The sequence below is a fragment of the Rhinolophus sinicus genome, linkage group LG10, assembly GCF_036562045.2.
Source record: "Rhinolophus sinicus isolate RSC01 linkage group LG10, ASM3656204v1, whole genome shotgun sequence".
NCBI lineage: Eukaryota > Metazoa > Chordata > Mammalia > Chiroptera > Rhinolophidae > Rhinolophus > Rhinolophus sinicus.
The window spans coordinates 37,889,931-37,910,328 of record NC_133759.1 but is presented as its reverse complement, the minus strand read 5'-3'; the positions used below and the strand labels follow the sequence as shown (position 1 = coordinate 37,910,328).

Below are 20,398 nucleotides of genomic sequence, written 5' to 3'. Positions count from 1 at the left end.
GATCTGCCCTTGCCCATCTCTCTGCCCAGATGTCCCCCCACCCCACCACCTGAACCTCTGTACCCAAACAGAGAGCACCAAACCATGCAGGGCTCCACGTACCCCGTGCTGCTCTGGCTGCACGCTTTTGTTCATGCCAGCCTCACCCGCCACCTTCACCTGGACAGCTACCCTCTTCCTTTCAGACTGTGCAGAAGCCATTTCCTCTAGAGTTTTCCCTCAGCCCACAGAGAGGAACGGATGTGCTTTCTCTGAACTTTTCCCATCCCTCCATCTGTCGCATCATATGGTGTTCACGTTTCTTCAGCCCTGATGGCTGGGAGGTCCCTCAAGGCAGGGCCTGTACCACTCACATTCCTATGCCCAGAACAGAACAGGTGAGGGATGGTGTAGTCATCTTGGGTAGTTCCTGGAATTTGAATCTGATGTAGATTTAGTTAAGTAATTGGTAAACTTGTACCAATTCAGATTCCGCAGGGGTGGAGGGTAGAGGGGAATCATTTCCTAAATCCCTGTGATTCCTGGATTAAAGGAGCAGTAGCTGGATTCAAGCATTTATTCAAATATGTCATAAAATGATACAATCATGGACTATGTATTTATTCACACACAATATAATTCACACACAATATACATTGTTCTGTTCTAGAACTTACATAAAAGTGTCATTCTTTATGTTTTAAGATACACCTAGCTTTTTTTCACTCAATAATGCATTTTTTTTAGATGACCAGCGTTGATACATTTAAGATCTAGCTCACTCATTTTCATTGTTGTGATGTATTCAATGGTATGACTATATCCTGGCTTACATGTTCATGAATATTATATTTTCTTACTGGAATATTTGATCAATATGTAGGACTCCTTTTTATTCCTAATATTCCTCTCTATTAAATTCAATTTTGGTATATCGGCAATGCCACATAGCTTTCTTTCTTTTAATTTGTATTTGTAGGTATATCTTGCCCATCTCTTTATTTGCAAATATTCCCTGTGACTTTGTATTAGGGAAGTCTTTAATGCAAAACAAAAAGCTTGATTTTTATCATTTGTAATCAATCGGTGGTCATCTCTACTTTTGATATGTGATTCTAAACTTATGAATGCTGATATATTGAGACTTAGTTATTCCCAGGGAACTTTTTAGCTATTTGCTTCTTTGTTTCTTTTAATTTCCTTTCTTGACTTTTGTACTTTCTCTTGAATTAATAAAGTTTTCTTTATTCTTTCCTTTTTCCCTTAGCTGGCTTGAAAACTACAGACTAATTTTCTTTCACTCTGTGTTTACTTTTTATTTTTTAAATAAAAATGATTTATTGAGATATAATTCATATGTAGCTCAGCCATTCAAAATGCACAAGTCAATGGTTCATAATATATTCATGGACTTGTGCAACTATCACCCCAATCAATTTTAGAAAATGTTGTTACCCAATAAAGCAACTCCATACGCATTAGCAGTCATTCCACATTTCCCCCCGCCCCCTTCCTTCTAACCCTAGACAACCCCAATCTACTTTCTGTCTGTATGGATTTGTCTATCCTGACTCTTCTTATAAATAGAATCACACAACATGTGGTCTTTTTGTGGCTGGCTTCTTTCACTCAGCATAATGTTTTCAGGTTTCATTGACGCTATAGTATGAATCAATACTTCATTCCTTTTTATTGCCAAATAATATTCCATCATATGTATGTGCCACATTTTATTTACCCATTGATCAGCTCATAAACGTTTGAGTTGTTTCCACTTTGGAGCTATTGCGAACAATGCTGCTATAAACATTTAGGTACAGGTTGTTGTGTTGACATATGCTTTTATTTCTTGAGTGTTTCTAGGAGTGGAATTTCTAAGTCACGTGGTCACTCAATATTTAACCTGTTGAGGAACTGCTGGACTGTTTTCCAAAGTGGCTGCACCATTGTACATTCCCACCAGCAATGTATGAGGGTTCCAATTTCTCCATAGTCTCACAATACTTTTTATCTGACTTTTTTATTCCAGCCATCCTCCTGGGTATGGAGTGGTATTTCATGGTGGGTTTGATGTCCATTTCCTTAATGGATAATGTTATTGAACATCTTTTCAAGTGCTTTTGTATATCTTCCTTGGACAAATGTGTATTCATTTGTCCAAGATCTCTTGCCCATTTTAAATTGGGTTGTATTAATATTATTGAGTGGTAAGAGTTCTTTATATATTCTGGATACAGGTCCTTTATCAAGTATAATTGGCAAAAACTCCCCCCTGTCTGTGGGATGTCTTTTAATTTTCTTGATGGTGCCTTTTACAAAACAAAAGTTTTTAAGTTTGATGATTTTCAATATATCTATTTTTTATTGTTGTTGTTTGTGCTTTTGGTGTCATATAAGAAACTATTGGCTAATCCAAAGCCATAAAGATTTATATCTGTGTTTTCTTCTAATTTTTTAAGATGCATACTTAATTGTGCCACCACTTCCTTTATTCTTTTTTCTAAAAAATCTAATACACTTTAAAGTTTCTCCATGTCTCTTAGCTGATTTTTTTATTTTAATTGTTTTATGCTATGTTCCAAACGAAGTTTATTACCTTTCAATTTTTTTCAACTTCCAATATAAAGTTGATTCCACTAATATTTTTATTTTAGTATTCCATTTGTGTATTTTCCAGGATTTCAAGTTGCTCTTTTTCATATCCACTGGCCCTGTTCATTTTGTCCATTTACTTTCATAAATTTCTATTTTATTCACGGATGTCATTACTTCATCTCTTTGAGAATCCTAAGTAGACCTTTTAATTTATTTTTTTTATAATCAAGTTTTCCATTTTATTTAAAATTTTAGTTTTAATTCTGAAGAACAAGATATAGATACAGATATACCTAAGTAAACCTTTTTTAAAATTTTTATTAAATGTATTAGGGCAACATTGGTTAGTAAAATCATATAGATTTCAAGTGTATAATTCTATAATATAATACATTGTCTGTTGTGTTCTGTGTTCACCTTTTTAAAAATAATTTTCACATTGTCATTTTTATTTCATCTAGAGTAGATTCAGTTTACAATTGTCAGTCTTTTTTAGCATTAGATTATTTTTTTCTTTGGTTTTGGAATATTTGTTTATACACACAGCTTGTGTAGGAAAGTTTATTTTTTAACCTCTGTCTCTGAACTCAACTCCTATCCAGAACCAGGACACATACTGGTTACTCATAATCCCTCTTCAATGGTGATAGTTTGGATATTTCCAAATGGTCAGGCAGCAGATGACAGCTTGGCCTGGACCTCCCTGCAAATATTTCCTGCATGTGACACCGAAAACACAGTTAAAAAAAAAAAAGAAAAGGTAAACAAATTGGATTTTGTCAAGATTAGAAACTTCTGCTGTCATTGTTAAGAGAATGAAAAGACAAGCCAAAGACTGGGAGAAAATATTTGCAAACCACATATCTGATAAAGAACATGTATCTATAATATACAAAGGATTCTCAAAATTCAATAAGAAAACAACACAATTTTAAAAATAGACCAAAGATTTTCACAGGCACTTCACCAAAAAAGATATACAAAGGCTAAGAAACACATGAAAAGGAATTCATTGTCATTGAGGAAATGCACATTAAAAGCACAATGAAATACCACTACATATCTATTAAAATGGCTAAAATGAAAAATATCTACTATAGCAAGCATCAGTGAGGAACTAGAATTTTCATACACTGCTGGTGGGAATGTGATATAGAAGAACCACTTTGGAAAACAGTTCAGTATGTTTCATAAGTCAGACTTACACCTACCACGTGATCCAGCCTTTGCACTCCCTGGTATTTACCCAACAGAAAAAAAAAAGCATACATTCATACAAAGATTTGTACTTAAACGTTCATAGTAGCTTAATTTGCAGTGTCCCCAAACTGGAAATGACCCAAATGCCCATTAACAGGTGAATGGATAACAAAATAGTAGTATAGCTATACAATGGAATACTATTCAGCATGAAATAAAATGAACTCTTGATACATGTAACATTTGGAAGAATTTCAAAATAGTTATGCTGAGTGAAAAAAGCCAGTCCAAAAGAAAAAAAGAGTACACACTGTATGGCTCTATTTATATAAAACTCTAGTAAATGTAAACTAATATGTAATGACAGAAAGTAGACCAGTGTTTGCCTGGAGTTGGGTGGGCAGGAGGGAGGGATTCTAAAAGAGCCCGATGCAACCTCTAGGGTTGATTGTGGCGATATCTTCATGGGTGTGTACATATGGCAAAACTTATCAAAGTTTACACTTAAATATGTACAGTTTATTGTATGCCAAGTATATCTCAATAAAGCCATTAGGAGGAAGAGAAGGTGGAGGAGAAGGAAGAAAAGACCTCTGTGCAGTGAGTCTCACCTCTTGCTCAGTCCCTCCAAGACACTAACAAAATTTCCAAAATTGGGGAACATTTCCTTAAATTTGGAAATTCTTATTGGAAACTCAAGATTACATAGGGTCTTTCAGACAATGTTTATAAGTTTAAGGAATTTTTGAAAATTGATGCTTGGAAAGCATTTGTTACTTGGAGCTGTTACCCCATCCTTTGGAGTTTTTGATGGGACAACCATCCCCTTGGTCTTTTTCTAGTTCCAGTCATTTTCCCAGCCACTTTACTGCATGCAAGTGTGGCTTCTCCACTTCCTGGGAGTTGCCAACCTGCACACTTTCAAGTCCTTAGCCCTGAAATCTCTGTCCTGAAAGCTCTGCCTACCATTCTTGGCCTGCTCCTGCCCTCTGGCTGCTGGATTCAGGTGACTATTTATGCTCTATCGTTTGTCCTCTGGTCCACAACTCCTGGTCACCCATGTAGTTTCTTGGCCCTGACTGTCCAGGATCAAACACTAACCAGACGCAGCAGGTACCTCTGTGTAATGGCTGAGGGTAGAATTGGGGGGAGGTGGTTCAAATTCTCTTCAATTGTATTGTTTACTGACCTGCCAATAATAGGTTCCTTTGGTAAAGTGCCGGCAATTGGCTGTCCCAGGTGGCTCAGAGCACCTCCATGGAACATTTCCTGACCCCAGCCCAGGCTGGGTGGGGTGGCCCTCCTCTCCTCTAGGATCTCATGCTTCCCTTTATCATATCACTTACTCTGTTTTCTTTGTGTTTTTTGTTTGTTTGTTTTTTGGGTGGTTTTTTTGTTTGTTTTTTTGTGGTTTTTTTTGGCCTTTCCCCAATTTATACCCTCCTTCCAATATGGAAAACCCTGGAGAACACCAATCTTGCCTTGTATATCTCAGTATCCTCAGCACATAGCACAGATCCAGGTACATGGGAGACACAGCTAAACAGTTGAACTAGAACAGTGATACCAGCAGGACCTGAGTTGATAGGTCTTGAAGCTCATTTGTGTTTGCTTCAGCTTCCATTACAAATGTGGTTCCTTGACTTTTAATTTTTATCAGTATGGTTTAGAAAGCAGCATTGACCCTCTTCTCTGATAAACTTTTGAGACTGCCTGAGCTTTAAAGACTTATAAACACTAAAGAAGAATCAATTTATTTTTCCCAGATAAATTCCAACCTGCTTTCCAAATATACTACATGTCTCAATCCTATCCAGCAACCAGAAAGCTATGTTAGTTATGTTTCTTGAAAAGAGAGGTGGCTACTACCACTGTTTGAAAGACCCTCAGCTTGACCTACACATGTGCTAGAGGAAGCCATGCCCACTGACATGGTATGGAATGACTACAAGTCAGAAGATGGTAGCATGAAAGGAGACGAAGCAAGACACAGATCTCTTCCTAATGATGAAGCTTTAGTGAAAGAAACAAGAAAAATTAAATAAAAGATCACAGAAAATGCATAGAGCTATATAGTTGAGAATTTAAAAAGCTTGGTTAAATTTTTAAAATATTCTGATTTGAAAAATGCAGTAGCAGAACTACAAAATAGAATTGACTCAACTGAAAACTAAATTAGTAATCTAAAACAACAAGTAGAAAAGCTATCTTACCACACAAGTGCAAAAAAATACAACAACAAAAAAAAATTCAGAAGAATAAGAGATATGGAGGTCCAGGAGAACGAAGACGCACAACACATAGCTTCAGAAGTAGATAAATGACCAGACCTAGGAATAAAAACGTAAAAAGAGAAAACTCTGAGTTGAAAAAGATATAAATTTTTAAATTGAAAAGGTACATATAGTGTCAGGCAAGAATAATGAGAAAGGTAAAAAGATACACATCTGATAAAATTTCTGAACTCTGAGAATGAAGAGATCTGGCAACAGGGCTTCCAAACAGAGAGAGAAGTTGAGTTTCAAAGGCGAGAGAATCAGCACAACAGATTTCTCATCTGCAACTTTGGACACCAGAAGACAGTGGAATTATATGTAGTCTTTGGAGAAAAGCACTGTGATCCAAGAATCTTACACTATCCAATAAAATATTCACCTAGGAAGAGAAAGGTTTTTTTCCACCTTAAGTAGACTCATAATGCATGCTACCCAGTATACTTCTAAATAAATTACTGAAGGGAGAACTCTAATTTTTAAATAAATAAACACATCATCTCGAGGTAGGATGAAATATTCAAAGAGCAGCAGTCAGTCAAAATATATTTATTAAGTCTGTATTATTTTCTTCCAGGATGGAGTGGTGAACAAGACAGAGCCCCTGCCCTCCAGAAGCTCCTATTAACTGTTATGAAGAAGATTAAATGGTGTAATGAGGAAAAGAGGGACTGATACGCTCATGCTGCTTTGGCAGAGTTGGGGGTGGCATTTGAATTGAGAACTGATTATAAGGAGAAAGCGACCTTGCATAGTTATAGAAGAAGAACTTGCTGAGCAGAACAGTCTCAAAGAAGGAAATAGCATGGTGTGTTTGGTGTGTTCCACTCATTCCGGAAGAAAACCACAGTGGCTGGGTGTAGGGAACTTGGGCGGGAACGGAAGAAAATAAGGTCAGAGAGGCAGCGTGGCAGAGACTAGCATGAACTCATTGAAATCCAGGTTCTTCTTATTCCTGGGCACATTGCTAGACCGATTTCCCAGCCTCCCTGGAAAGTGGGTGTGGCCAGGAGTGTTCCAGCCAATGCAATGTGAAGAGAAGAGATACTCAATTCTGCCCCATAAAAATCACCCTGTGCACTCCTCTCTGCTCATTTTCCCCTTCCAGCTACTTAGAATGAAAATGACCCCCAGAGTAACTTTGAAAGATAGCCACATATTGGAGATGTCAGTCTGTACCTCTGAATGATTGTGCATAGAACTTACCAACCTATTCACCTATCTCAGTGCTGTTATGTGAGCAAGAAACAACCATCTGTGCTGTCGGAGCCATTGTTGAGTTATTGGGGAAATCTGTTACAGCAATTAGCACACTCTGACCATCATAGGCAGGGTCTTGTGGGACCATAGCACCAAGTTTGAATTTCCCTCCAAGTGTAATGAGAAGGGCTGGGAGTCTAATGGGAATGGAAGGGGAAAGAAGTTCAGGAAGGAAATGATACAATCAGATTTATATTCTAGCATCTAGGGACGGGCTCCTGCTCAATCAAGAGGCCATTGCCACAGTCTTGGAGAGAGAGCACTGTGGCTTGGAGGGGAGCTTTAGAAGGCAAGAGTTGATGTTTTGGATATGAAATATGCGGGAAAGAGAGGAATAAAGGATGACTCGTGAGTTTCCGGAAATGTACTGAGATGTGGACAACTGCAGTAGGACGCAATCTGAGGGTATGAGCAATCGAGGTTTCGTTTGTTCCTGTTAAATCTGAGATGTCTATTAGGAAGAGGTTAGACATATGAATCTAGAGTCTCAAACAGTAAATTATGGTTGAAGAAAGGACAATGAGAAGCATCAGAGAATGTGTGTTTCTGAAGCCTGTGGCTGGGATCTTTCAGGGGAAGGTGTTAGAAAAGGCTGTGGGCAGAGCCCCAGGACTCTCGGGAATTCAGAGTTCTGGTTGGTGGACAAGAGCCACAGGGAGACTGAGGAGCAGTGCCATCTGACACAGGAGAAAAGCATGGAAAGGACAGGTTCCCAGGAGCTTGGTGAGATTTTTTTCCAGCATTGTTCGGCTATCCGGGTATAACTAAGGAATACGCAGGTAGTCTTGGTTTTAAATAGTTCAGGGCTTTTCCAGTCAAGAACTTAATTTAAGCAGGAATGTATTCATTTCCCAGGACTGCTGTAACATACTGGTTCCTTAAAGTAACAAACTAATTCTCTCATAGTTCCAGAGGCTAGAGGTCTGAAGTCAAGGTGCAGCAGGGTTGGATCCTTCTGGAGGCTCTGAAGAAGCATCCATTCCATGCCTCTCTCCTCATTTCTGGTGGCTGCTGGCAATCCTTGGCATTCCTTGGCTTGTATATACATCCCTCCATTTATGTCTCCATCTTCTCTGTGTGTATCTGTGTTTATTTTCCCTTCTCTTCTCTTCCAAGCACTTGTCATTGGACTTAGGGCCCACCCTAATCCAATACGATCTTGTCTTAAGAGTCCTAACTTAATTACATCTGCAACGATCCCTTTTACCAAATAAGGTCACATTTACAGCTCCCAAGTGGGCATATCTTTGAGCAGGGCACTATTCAATTCCCTACAAGGAACAAGGGGGAAGTGCATTAAAAGGATGTGCAAGGGAGGCTGGAGGGCTGGATCACGGGATCCAGGCAGGATGGGGAGGGAAAGGAGGACGTGGGAGGGTCATGGAGTGAAAAGTGGTGAGATCAAATTGGAGAGTGGCTGAACAAGAGCAAGGGAGCTGGGAGATGGGGTGAAAGGGAGGGACGACATCACAATGGCTGACAGAGTTCAATTATTGATGATGACCAAGTCTGGGGAACGGGCACCTCAGTGAGTGACCCCACTGGAAGAGAGGAGGGGATGGGGCTCAGAGAATGTTGGCTGAGTCATCAACATGGGTGATGAAGCTCCCAAAATGATAATAGGAGTGGAGAGGGGCAAACTGTGAAACAGGTGCCCGAAGCATCAATGAGCGAAGGACAGGACACAGGAGTAAATGCAGCAATCAGGAGGACTGAGCAAGTGACAGTCATGGCTACATGGGAATAGATGAATGTAAAGAGATTCCCATCTGTAATCTAAGGGATTAAAAGATATTAAAAAACAAATCAATGCATAAAAGTTGGGAGTCAAAATTTCAAAGGATTCTAACAAAACCCAAGAGTTGGTGGGGAACAGACAGAGAGAATGGACAAGTAAATACGTACTACCGGTAACAGCTTCATTTTGGTGTTGGGTTTCTGGCTGAAATTGAATTGAATAAAACTATACTAAAAAGTCTCCTTTTGGGAAATTGGGACATTCAGTATGTTGGTAGAGAAATACAGACTTGAACATTCTCTTCAAAATATATGTACCCACTAAAAAATAGAAACATCTAGAAAAGCTTCCAAATAATCAGAGGCTAAAATAGTGACAAAACATAAAAACTCTAATAATGCAGTAAAAATTGGTTATGGAAAAAACAGGAACAAATAATATACAATAGTACAGAAAGTACAAAATAAGACAAAATAAATCCAAATGTGTCTTTTATTTCAGTGATGGCCCCTGTATTTAATACCGCTATTAAAAATGATAATGAAAAAATTAAGCAGTCATTAAAAACAACCATTGTGGTGATTATTTCATGGGTGAGCAATTGTGCACTTTAAATATGTACAGTTTATCATACATAATTATACTTCAATAAAGCTGTTTAAAAAAAAAAAAACAGCAAAGACTCTAAGATGAGGTAAACAAACAAACTCCAATTTTATGCTGCCTGCATAGACCTGAAAAAGATAAAGACTGAAAAGAGACGTGGCAAGTGTAAACAAATTGAAAATAGGGATGGCAGTATTTATTAGGTTAGTGCAAAAGTAATTGCAGTCTTTGCAATTATTTTTAACCCTTTAAACTGCAACAAATTTTACACCAACCTAATATATCACATAAAGTAGATTTTGAGGCTAAAAGTACTGTCAGACAACATAGATATTTTGTAAGACTAAGAGGTAACATTCACAAAGATGTTCTAACAGTCAAAATCTTGAATGAGCCAATAACGTAACTTGAAAATATATAAAGCACTGACTTCCAGAAATACGACAGGCAAATCCACATATTAAGAAATGCTAATATACCTTAATACACTTCTCTCAGAACTTATAAAATCTAGCAGATAAATATGAAATAAAACTATAGAGGACTTGAATAATAAATAACAAATGATAACACACACACACACAGACATGGAACTTCATACTCAACAAATAGAAAATGTACATTCTTTTCAAATACCCTTAGAACTTTATGTATTAGGGCACAAGACAATGTCAGCTATTTTCAAAACAAATAGAAATTGTACCATAAAACTAGAAATATCAAGAAAAACAGTCCACAAAAAGTAAACAAAAAAATCCACTTGAAAAATTTGAAAACTCTTTTCTAAATCATCTGTGAATTAAAGACGAAATCAAAACTGGAATTTTAATTAGGAAAAATTGAGAAGATTACATATTAAAGCCTTGTGGGAATCAGCCAAATAGTGATATTTAATAGAAAATGTGTAGCCTTAACAGTATGTGTTAGGAAATGAGGAAAATTTAAAATAATGAGCTAACCATCCAATTCAAGAAAATAGAACAAGTTCTGAATAAAACTAAATGAGATAGAAGAAAATTAAAATAAAAACAGAAATTATTGAAATAGAAAACAAACTCCTGTGGTCATAAATTATAAAATACAATGTTTGTTCTCAGGAAAAAGTTTAAAACAATGGAAAGGCTGTGTCTTTGACAAGAGAAAAGAGTAAATCCATTAGAAATGACAAAAAAAGATAAAATTACAATCACTAAGATTCTAAAATTTTAAGACAACGCACTATGACAACTACTTTGAAAATCTAGGTGTAACAGGTGATTTCCTAAGAAAATATAAATTTAAAAAACTGACTCAAAAGTAAAAAAAAGAATTAAGTTGTCAAAGATATGTCTCCAAAGAAAAGATATGTCTTGCTACATTTAAAATTCACTGTGTAGTAGTTAAGAATGGAGACTGGGCTTTAATCCTTGCTCTGCCCCATTAGTTGTGTCACTTTAGTATAGTTGCCAGATTTAGCAAATAAAAATACAACATACCCACAAGACTGTTGTCTGTGTCTATGAGTTTCTGCTTATTTGTCTTATTAATTTATTGCTCTCAGTTTTGCATCCCACATATAAGGGAAATCGTATGGTTCTTAACCTTTTCTACCTGACTTATTTCACTTAGCATGATAATCTCAGGATCCATCCATGTTATCAAAAATGGCAGTATTTCATCTTTTATTATAGCTGAGTAATATTCCATTGTATGTATGTACCACATCTTCTTTATCCAATCATCTGTCGAAGGACACTTTGGTTGTTACCATGGCTTGGCCACCATGAATAATGCTGCAATGAACATAAGGGTACATATATCTTTACGGATAAATGTTTTCCAATTTTTTGGATAGATACCCAAAAGAGGGATTGCTGGGTCACATGGTAATTCTATTCTTAATTTTTTGAGGAATCTCTATGCTGTTTTCCCTGGTATCTGTACCAATTTACATTCCCACCAACAGTGTATGAGGGTTCCTTTTTCTCCACTTCCTCTCCAACATTTGTTATTACTTGTCATATTGATGATAGCCATTCCAACATGTGTGAAGTCGTATTTCATTGTGGTACTGATTTACATTTCCCTAATTTCTAGTGAGTTTGAGCATCTTTTTATATATCTATTGGCCATTTGTATGTCTTCATGGGAGAAGTGTCAGTTCAGGTCCTCTGCCCATTTTTCAATTGGATTGTTTGGGGGTTTTTTGTTGTTGATTTGTATGAATTCTTATATACTTTGGATATTAGCCCCTTATTGGAGGTGTTGTTTGGAAATATCTTCTCCTATTCAGGTGGTTGCTTCTTTGTTTGGTTGACGGTTTCTTTTCACTGTGCAGAAGCTTTTTAATTTGATATATCCCTTTCATTTATTTTTGCTTTTACTTTCCTTGCCTTTGAGGTCAAATTCACAAAATCTTCTCTAAGACCAAGGTCCATAGGTTTAGTATCTATGTTTTCTTCTATGCAATTTATTGTTTCAGGTCTTATATTTAGGTTTCTAATCCATTTTGAGTTAATTTTGGTGTATGGTGACAGATAACAGTCCAGTTTCTTTCTTTTGCATATGGCTTTCCAATTTTCCCAGCACCATTTATTGAAGAAGCTTTCTTTTCCCCATTGTATGCTTTTGGCCCCTTTCTCGAAAATTATCTGACAATATATACAAGTATATGTATTTATTTCTGTTCTCAATTCTGTTCCATTGGTCTGTGTATCTCTTTTTCTACCAATACCATGCCATTTTGGTTATTGTCATTTTGTAGTATAATTTGAAGTCAGGGAGTATGATACCTATAGCTTTGTTTCTTCTTCCCTCCCCCACCCCCCAAATTGCTTTGACTACTTGGGATCTTTCGTGATTCCACACAAATCTGATAATTTTTTGTTGTATTCCTTTAAAAAGTGCCATTGGGGATTGCATGAAATCTGTATATTGCTTTGGATAATATGGCCATGTTAATTATGTTGATTCTTCCAACCCATGAACATGGAATATCTTTCCATGTTTTTGTATCGTCTTCAATTTCTTTTAATAATATCTTGTAGTTTTCAGTGTGTAGGTCCTTCACATTCTTTGTTAAGTTTATTCCTAGGTATTTAGGTTTTTGTTGTTGTTGCCATTATAAAAGGGATAATGCTTACCAGAGGGAAAAGGGGGAGGGGGAAAGTAGAAGAGGGTAAAGGGCATCAAATATATGGTGATGGAAAGAGATTTGACTTTGGATGGTGAACACACAATGCAATCTATATAGATGATGTATTATAGAATTGTTTACTTGAAACCTATATAATTTTGCGAACCAATGTCATCCTAATAGTTTTAATTGAAAAAATCCAGTTAAATTGGAATTTCAGATAAACAACAAATAGGTTTCCAGTAAAAACATTTCCATGCAATATTTATGACATACTTATACTAAAAAATTATTCATTACTTATCTGAAATTCAGACTTAACTGGACGTCTTGTATTTTAGTGGCAATCCTAGACTTTAGGCAGATTATTTAACTTTCCTGTACTTGTTTTCTCATCTTTAAAATAGGGATGGTGATGATGATGATGATGATGATAAAAACCTTACATCAGAAGGACGATGGGAGAATTAAATGAGTTAATATATGGAAAACACACACCTAGTAATCACTATGTAAATGTTAGTTATTTTAATGATAGCTCTTTTTCTTCTCTCTTTCTCTCTCTCTGTCATTCTTTCTTCAACAAGCATGTGTCAAACTCTTCAGTGCCTGGTACTAGGCTAGATATGAGGGCAGACACACCCATAATACCCTCCCCCTTTTTCCTTCACACACCCCACAAGCACATATTAGAAGTGATTCTAGCTAATCACAGTGCTCGGTCTTCTTTTGTTTTGACAGGACAGAAACACCACTGTCACACATTTCATCCAGGAGCCCCCAACTCCTGCCCATGGTTGGGAGTCTTACATTCACAATTTAGAGTTTTCCCACTTTAAATCAATGACCTGTAGCCTTGTTCAGGTCACTGTACCTCTTTCAGCCTGTCTACTAAAACAGGCATTTAAAGATAGTAAATGTACCTAAGGGTCTGTCCTACCACAGGTGCTATTAGCTTTTCTTACACTGAAAACACTGTTGTGCCAGTCAAGCCTTGGGTGGTTTTGTCTGCATCGGTTTTTCCTCTGGGTTAATTTTCACAATTGCTGTTCTCTAACGAGAAACAGTACTTAAGGCAGGGAGAAACTTTGCCTGGTCTCTGCTCCCAGGCTTTCTTAGAGGGCCTGTCTCCGTTGGTTGTAGCATCTCATTTGGTGGCCAGGTCTCAGAAACCAGACAAAGAGCACCACCTGTTCTTCTAGGTCTCCCCTTACTGGACTCTTTCAGCTTAAGTCCACGTCAGTCATGCCTTGCTCTTTCAGCTGCCCAGGTGCTGACACCTGGCTCGCCCGCCTCAGCTAACTTTACCTCTGTGGCATTTCTGCAAGGGTATAAAAGGGTCTCTTTTCAAACCCTTTTGGGGCTGTTCTGGTGATGAAGTCCACCTCAGCGATATCCCAGACTTCTCTGTGTTCCTTATTCCCTACCAGCTTCCTGCGCCCACTGCTTCCTGCTTCCACCCCCGGTGCTCTACACCCTCGCTCGCTATCTTTTATTTACACTTTAAAGTGGCTGCTACACATGGAAGACTTTGATAGTGGAAGAAAGGCTTTATTTTTTATCAAAGGAGTAAAGTAACAACTGCTAAGTTCCTACTGTACGCCAGACACTAGGTTAAGCCCCTTTTCCACATATTTTTCTCATTTAATTACCTAATAATGTGGTGAACTAGATGTCAATATCTCCATTTTACAAATTCAAAAACATAGGTTCAGTGAGGTTAAGTGTGTTGCCCAAGTTTATACACAAGTCGGTGGCAGAGCTAAATTTAAATTCAAGTCTCTTTGACTCTCGAGTCCAATATATTTTCCACTACCCCCACTGATGGTCAACCTGTAAAGAATTTGTTGTGTGTGTGTATAAGATTTTTTAAATGACACCTAGATCTAGGTCAATTCTGTTTTCTCGTGGCCTTTTCGTCTCCCCCTGCTTCTTCATTCTCTCGGTTATGGGTTTGTGGCAATCCCACGGTCAGCCAGGCCCAGAAAGGAGACCAGGAGCTAAGAAAGGGCAGGGTTACCTGCTGCTTCTTGCTGCTGTTGTGTAACAGATCCCAGAATAAAAGCCTGAATCTCCATGCAGTGTCTTGTCTTCTCTGAAAGCACAGACCCACAGTGGGTGGGAAGCAGCCAGCCTGGGATGTACCATTAGCCTTGCTCTCTGCGCACTGCCCCCAGCTGGGCCTGATACTATCTCACTTGTGGGTGAGAAAAGGCTGAGAAGAACAGAGTAGGAGAGTTGGAACTCACGGTTGAGTGGTTTCAATAACTGAAGTCTACTATCATATTCACACTGTCTTCAAAGCCTCAATAAGGGTAATTTTTAAAATTTGTGTTTTCCTTACAATGGTCATCTAAGACCATTAACATAAATACCTCCTAAAATATGAAGATGACCATCGAGATGCAAGGACTGCTGTGCCATTTCAGTGCCTAGGTTTGTGTTCATTTCCATCATTGTGTTGATGCCAAAGAACACTGTTTTAATTGCTCAGAGCCAAAGAGAAAAGAACATATTTGAATCTATGCATAAATATAATGTTTATGCAAAGTGAAGACCAAATAATGTCACAGCCCGCAGTATAAATTGGAGTTTAAGTTATCTAGTGGTTAGAATAGAGAAAGGAGATATGACAATTGAATCATCACACGGCACAATTGAAAACCTGACATTAAGAGATAGTCACATATCTTAATCATCACTCAACATACTAAATTAAAAATAATTTTAATATTATTGGTTTGGTTTTTAACCAGTTTTTAAATTGGTTAAATTTATTAACCAAATTTGTTAAATTGGTTTAAATTTATTAATTTGTTTTTGTTTATATAAGCCTATAAATACATGTATAAGATTTGAATCTTGTTTTCTGTTTATACACATTTAAGAACTACATTAAATTTAGTTTGATTTACACATCCAGTTAAGACAGAGTAGATTGCACGAGACTAAATCTCTGGCTAAGAAAAAAATTCTAAGAGCCAGATAACAATCCAAAAATAGCTATTAGACGACATCAGAGAATAACCAAAGCTTCCAAGACCTGAGGAGCTGAAATCCCTGAAAAAGGGACATGCTTTGTGACAAGCTCCGCATTCAATATTGTTTTTTCTCCTTGAGTCATTTACCAATTCCTGGCATGGAGCATAGAAACGGGGGTGAGGCATAGGGCGGGAACAGTGGTCTAGAACTTACATCAGTCTCACTGGTCTGCACAGACAAAACTTGAAGTTCAAGCGACCTAGAAACCAAGACTTGAGACTCAAGGTCCAGGAGAAAAAGGACCATAGAGTGGTAAAGCTGACATTCAACCTGAATTTCCCCTTGAGTCATTTTATAATTTCCAAACTACATGTTGGAACATGAGAAAGACACATAGGGCAGACAGAGAGAAACCAAGTAGAAAGAAACTGTTAAGACAGTAAAAATCTAAGCATGGAATGATGTAGCCTCACAGTGCTGGGAGACAAACATTGGAGTTTGGGGCCTGCCATGAGTAAAGTCCTGATAAGCACCCAGCAATTCACTTGAGACCCTAGAAAGGCTACGTCGTAGAAATAAAGTCAAGCCAGAAATAGAAAAGCCTCCACTGAATCAAGGTGATCTTGCCATATCCTATCTGCTTGCACACAGACTTATTCCCTTCCCAGTTCTGGCCTGGCTGGAGCACATTGTGGCAACCTGAAGCTACTCGCCCACAACCTCCTGAGGTTGCGTGTGTAAGATATGGGGCCCCCTGGCTTCCCCAAGCACCTCCAGGCCACTGAGATCTGCATTAACCCTGTGGAGTTCAACCCTGACTTTGCGGCATGTATGATGCCCAGGGTGGAGTGGGTGGCACTTCTGGAGGTGGCCAATACCTTGCATCTGGCCGAGATGACAAAAGGGCCAGTCCACAAGTATGACAGTGATGAGAAACTTCTGAGGAAGATGCACTACATGCTTCAGGAGGTAGGTGTGTTGGAGGGCAGCCTGCAATGCCCAGGGTCTGGACGTCAGTTCTCCATCAGCTGGAGCCCCAACATGTTGCTGCGCAATAAGGAAACTCATTAACCTTCCAGAAACCAGTTTTTCATTCTGAGACTATAGGTATCTTTGTTTCTGTACATACACAAAGCCGGTTTGCTGGCTCCGTCGTGTGCATCTCCAACCCTTGACCCAACGACACACCACACACACATTTTCTTGAGCTAGATATGGATATACATTTTTTTCTCATTAAAATTTAGAAATAAAACAAAGGGAAAAGACAACGACATTCCTCTCTGGAGAAAGAAAACATCATCTGAAGTCTCCAAAACTTTTTAAACACAGTGTCCAGAATTCAATAAAAAAATTACCAGGTATACCAGTAAATAAGACCAAATCACTGAAACCCCAAAAGAAAAATAGAGTCAATATAAGTAGACCCACAGGTAATCAAGATATTAGAGTTATCAGATATGTACTTTAAAATACCAATAATTATTATGCTCAAGAAAAATATATTAAAATATGGATCACTTTACCAGAGAATTATAAAAAAAAAAAAAAAAAAATCAAATGGGAATCCTATACAACCAATCTCTCAATAGCTTAGTCTAGAAACCTAGGTCTTATTTTTTGTTCTTTCATCTTCCTCAGCCTGTTAATAGATTTCTGATTTACAATCTATTATTCACTGTCACTTCCCTAATTAAGGCCAACATCATGTCTCACCTACATCCATACTTCACACCACAGAATGGACTTTCTCTGTTGTAAATCTGATCATTTCATTCCTTTTCATAAAATCACTCAAAGCCTTCCTATTGTCTTCAGAATAAACCGTTAGCTTCTTTCTGTGTTCTGCTAAGCCATGTATTACTTGACCCTTGCTTTCCTCTCCAGTACGTGTCTTGCTACTTCACCATTCCAAACCTCAGCAAGCTACCAGTCCTTCAGCTATAGTAAATTAATTTCAATTACTCAAATGCACCATGCTTTCTCTACCTCCTGAAATTTTCATATACTCTTTCCCTTTACTCTCTCTTCCTTTGGCAAATTCCCACCCACACTTCAGAAACCTTGTCTTCCAAGAGGCTCTCTCTGATCCCTTGGGATCTTTTTAGATAGCTCTTCTAACATAAATGCTTGGATAGAGGGCATGTTATCATGTTGGATGGTAATTAAATATCTACATGCCTATCTCCCCATTTTTTGATGGTAGGTCCCCTGAGAATTTGCACATTTTATAGACATACCTCAGCGATATTGCCAGATGTGGTTCCAGACCACTACAACACAGTGATTATTGCAATAAAGCAGGTCACATGAACTTATTAGTTTCCCAGTGCATATAAAAGTTATCCTTACACTATGCTGTAGTATATTAAATGTAAAATAGCATGTGTCTTAAAAAACAATATACACATCTTAATTAAAACTATTTTATCACAAAAAAATGCTAACCATCATCTGAGCCTGTTGGAAAAATGGCACTGACAGACCTGCTTGATGCATGGTTGCCACAAACCATCAATGTGAAGGAAAAAAAAAAGATTCAATACCTGTGCAGCACAATAATACCAGGTACATATGTCAGTAGAGGTAAGCCTGAGGATTGGTGGCTGGGAGATGGCATTGCAACCAGAGTCCTGAGAACACAAGCTGAGTATTTTTTCAAAAAGGATTCAGCCAGTTGATGAGCCCACCCAGGATCCAAACAATGGCCCTGAGACTGGGTTGTTTGCCTCCACCCACCTGGGGCCTGGGGTGAAGGCAATCTCCATGAAGGGCTGATAATTGCAGCCAAGCCCAGGGTCTCTGGAGCGCAGCACCACTTCACACCAGCTCAAAGTGAGCATAAACACCAGCGTTCCACTTCCAAACCCCATGAAGGTCATGAGTAAAAGGAACAAACTCCCAAAGGCCTTTCCTCAAACTGCCGGCAAGGAGTACAGCTAGCTGCTCTCTGGCTGAAACTGCTTTCCAAATGATCTACAAAGTCTATACTCTTCCCCAAAGTGGTCTTGTCTCTTCATGCCTACATAGGTCCTCAGTCCCGTCCTACCCACAGGACTGGAGTGATGAACATGTGCTTAGAAAAGTTCATTAGGAATGATTGTATAAATGTACAGCGCACCTAATCCAGTTTTGTGGTTGTCCCACACACTGCGATAGAGGAGGCTGCTCTCATCAATAGTGAGTCTCAGATTTGTCTTAACGCCCCTGCTCTTACAGCCACACACACACTGATCCCTATAGCACAGCCACAACCCTGGGAGTCTCCTCAGAGGTGGCAGCTTTAGAAACAGCTGCAATAGCAATCATACTAGCAAATAGGCACTACTGAAAATTTGTATGGCTGATCTTTGTTCATTTTTACAATGAGCTGAGCATTATGTTCTCCACTTTGAAGGTAAGGAAAGTGAAGCTGAGAGTCTGAGTAATTGATCTAAGGTCACACACAGCTAGATGCAGCCAGGATTCAAACTCAGGTGAACCTGGTGGGCCCACATATCTTAGGATTATTTCTCCCTTGTGTGTTAATAACTTAATTGTTCTGAGCAGAAATCGCTCCCGTTCCTCTGGCGGGGTTCTTCACTCCACTTGTAAACAACGCGCCTCAGAAGAGACAAACACAATTTTGAATCCTAAACTTGCAAACCTAAACTAAAAAAGGTGTGACGTCAGAATAGGTCAAGGGGCAAAGCCACTTGAACTCTGGGATGCTGTCCATCAAATAGGAATCTGTTCCTATGCTTTGAAAGGTGCCTGTTTTCAGAAGCATCTCTGCTGCCTGGATGACATTTCCCCTAAGCAAACTCCCTCGTGTAGAGAGCACCAGCCCCTCCCCCCGCCCAGTAAACCAAATGTGTGTGTGCCTGAAATTTCCTGCCAAGGAACACAGGCCCCCCTGGTCCTCTGATTACACTTGATGGTACAAGATAAAGTATAAAAGAAAGCTTCATAATGATGATGTACGGCTTCCTGCTGCAGCCGTAAGGTGTGAAAAACTCACTGTGGCCTAATTCATAAGAAGACAGCCGGCAACAGCTCAAGATCATTCCAAGGTAGAGACATTATTAACTTGTGACCCAGCCTAGGAGCCAGGCAGCTGTGAAATCATGTTTCAGTTAAAAACAAAACAAGAAAGGGAAAAAAAAAAAAAAAAAAAACCCCTAGAGCATATTGCTGATAAAATATTTACACGCAGTTTAACAAATTTTATAGTAATGATGCTTTAAAAATGTGTTTCTCATGAATGGCTTTGCAATACTGAATACAAATAAAGAAATAATGAGTTGGGAACTATAAACAGATTACTCCTACCTTGGAGTTGACAGTACCAGCACATTACCCAACCTACCCAAACCCATATGCATGGATTTGCCACACGACTCAGCAGATCCGATAAATTGCATTTGGGCCACCTCATCAGATCACATGGTGACCACTGGAAGGTATGGCTGTAGGCGCCATGGCAACAGACCAGCCTCTCCTAACAGCAACAACAACAACAACAACAACAAACACCCAGATTATCCCAGGATTTGGTAGTTGGTTGGCCAAATAAGCACCATGGAAACAAGAGAAACTGAGGACAGTGACACAACTCTCAAACCAATCTCAACGTTTGGCCTGGAATAAATCTGAAATGAGAGAGAAATG

The 20,398-nt window shown here is 38.5% G+C and overlaps 1 pseudogene; it reads left to right on the top strand.

The window, feature by feature from the left end:
* Positions 1 to 16,819, top strand: part of LOC109455110 (multifunctional methyltransferase subunit TRM112-like protein) — a 48,601-nt pseudogene extending 31,782 nt beyond the window's left edge.
* Positions 16,820 to 20,398: the final 3,579 nt, after the last annotated feature.